The sequence below is a fragment of the Sturnira hondurensis genome, unplaced genomic scaffold, assembly GCF_014824575.4.
Source record: "Sturnira hondurensis isolate 20B ecotype Veracruz unplaced genomic scaffold, ASM1482457v3 Scaffold0001928, whole genome shotgun sequence".
Taxonomy (NCBI): Eukaryota; Metazoa; Chordata; class Mammalia; order Chiroptera; family Phyllostomidae; genus Sturnira; species Sturnira hondurensis.
The window spans coordinates 37,223-40,122 of record NW_028074559.1 but is presented as its reverse complement, the minus strand read 5'-3'; positions in this window follow the sequence as shown (position 1 = coordinate 40,122).

The following is a 2,900-nucleotide window of genomic DNA, read 5'->3' as shown; positions in this document are numbered from 1 at the left end:
CCGATGTCATAATGTATCCCAAAGAACTTCAGACATTAACTCTGACCAAAAACATACATAACTCATCAGCTAACCNTTAATTAGGAAACTCTAGAGGAATTCCTAATTAGAACTAGTAGAACCAAGATGACTACAGTCTTTAGTATTATTTAACAATGTATTAAATGAAGTATTAGAAAATGCAGTTATAGATGCAAATGGAATAAGAGGCATGCAAAGTAGAGGAAAAGAGGTAAAATTATTTTTAATTATAAACTATGACATATTTGGAAAACATGCAAGAATACATGGAAAATATTGTACGTATAATATTTACTTTCCCAAGCATAAAATTAGCATATAATTGGTATATACAACTAAATAACAATATGAAAATGCAATGAAAGAGAAAGCTCTTGTTACAGTTGCAAAAGTAAAATAAAATTCCCATGCATGAATGTAATAACAATGTGCTCAAATGAATGAAAACAATTATAAAACACTTCTTAAAGATTCTGAAGTTGACCTGAAAAAACATGAGGAGTTGTGCCACAGTTCAAGATTGGAAGTCCCAGCCTGGCTGGTGTAGCTCAGTGGATTGAACGCAGGCCTACGAACCACATGATCGTGGTTCGATTCCCAGCCAGGGCACATGCCTGGGTTGCAGGTCAGTTCCTGGTTCCTGGCAGGTTATGCACGAGAGGCAACCATACATTAATATTTCTCTCCCTCTCTCCTTCCCTTCCCCCTAAAGATAAATAAATAAAATCTTTTTAAAGAAAGATTGGAAGTTGCAAAATCCAAAGATGTTAATTCTTCCTAAGTTTACTTATAAATTTAAGATGCAATCAATAAATACGCCTTTAAGTTATCTTCTAGAACTAGACAGATTAATTATAAAGGTTGGGGTTAAACATGAATAGCCAGGAAAACCATAAAAAAGAACAACATGTGGGAAGTTACCTTCAAGATATGAAATCTTATAAAGTTTCTGTAATCCCAGCAATGTGGTATTGGGTTATGAATAGACCAACAGACCAGTAGAACACAATGGGAAACAAGAAATACCCCAGGTGCCTAGGAAACTTTGTACAGAATGAAGGCAACTGTTCAAACCCATGAGAAAAAATGGACTTTTTATAAATGGCAATAGAACCACACGATGGTCTTCTGGAAAAATATATAGTTGGATCCATTCTTCACACCACAACCTGGTAAAATTTCTAAAATGAACAGATATTCAAATTAAAAATAAATAAATAAAATCATACAATCACATTATGATAAAATGAGTGACTTTCTCTATAACCTAAGAGGAGAGAAAAGATTTCTAGTTATCATTAAAACACCAGAAACAATAGAAGATTAATACATTTAATTTAAAAATTTTATCATAAGAACAGTCAAAAGCCAAATCACAAATTAGAGGAAGACATGCAACTTATACCTCAAACAGAAAGCTCTTATACCCAATATATAGTCCTCCTAAAAACTGAGAAGGCAAAATCCAGCAGATACATGAGGACAAAGTATGAATAGACAGTCTACAAAAGAAGTAATAATACCAACAGTCATTAAATACATGAAACCACCTCCTATGTTTCTTAAAATGAAAGAAATGCAAATTATAACAATACTGAAACACTGCTTCTCACCCATCAGGATGGAAATTTTAAAAATTCTGAAACTATACCATGTTGAGGACACTTTAACAAAGTACACACTCCCAATATTGCTGAGGTAGAAAATAAATGTCAATTCCTCCTCCCCCAACACAAAATCCATAGTCAATACAATCCCAAAGGAAATCGCAGCAGGTTCCTTTGTAGGAATTTACAAGCTGAGTCTAGAATTCATATGGAAATTACAGGTCTTAAAGGAGCCAAGAAATTTTGAAGGAAGTGAATGAAATTCAGGACTTGTACTACCTGATTTCAAAAATTATTATAGAGCTACGTTATCCAAGCTGAATGGTACTGGCATCAAGATAGACAAATAGATGAAAACAAACACACACGAATAGAATCAACTGATTGTTAACACAGGTAAAAGAACAATCACTGGACATTTATGAGCAAACATATGCATAGTCCAAAACCCCACTTTGATCCAATACAAAACTTCACTCATAAAATTTCCACATTGTTCTTCTGGCCTCAGCAAGAACAGCAAAGAATTTCTTAATCAGGACACAGCACTGACTATGAAAGGCAAAGTTGATAAATCAAACTTCATTTAAGTTAAAAATATTGGCTATCAGAAGATATCATTTAGGCTAAGTAAGGCATAGTCTGGGGAAGATAGGGAGAGGAAGATGACCGTGTATGTATGAATGTATTATCCATAGGTACATATCTATACATGCACAAACACAACCATATACACTTATATGGACTGAAATGTGCATTTTAAAATTCCTCCAATACAATAGGAAAACAACTAATTACCCTATTTTTTAAATGAGGAAACGACTTGAATAACTACTTCAAAGGAGATATCTAAAGAGCCAGTAAATATGTAAAAAGGTGCCCAACATCATTACTTATCAAGGAAAAAAGTTGAACAAAACAGCATTCCACTGTCCATACCAGAATAGAAATACATTTTTGTACATGGTATAAAATAGGAATAAAATAGAAATATCAAGGGTTAACAAGTATAGAAAAAAATAGAATCCTCAAACATTGTTGATAGCAGTGCAAATTGAATCAAACTTTAGAAAACAGTGATGTTTATAAAAGCTGCTCATAAGCCTACTCTATTATCTAGCATATCCACATATAAGTATAATCCAAAAGAAATGTTTCCTTATTCAATCAAAACACACATGCAAAATGTTTCTAACGGGTTTATCAATAATAGGCAAAAGCTTGAAACTATCTAACTATTAACAGGCTACATAATTGTATATTCACATGATG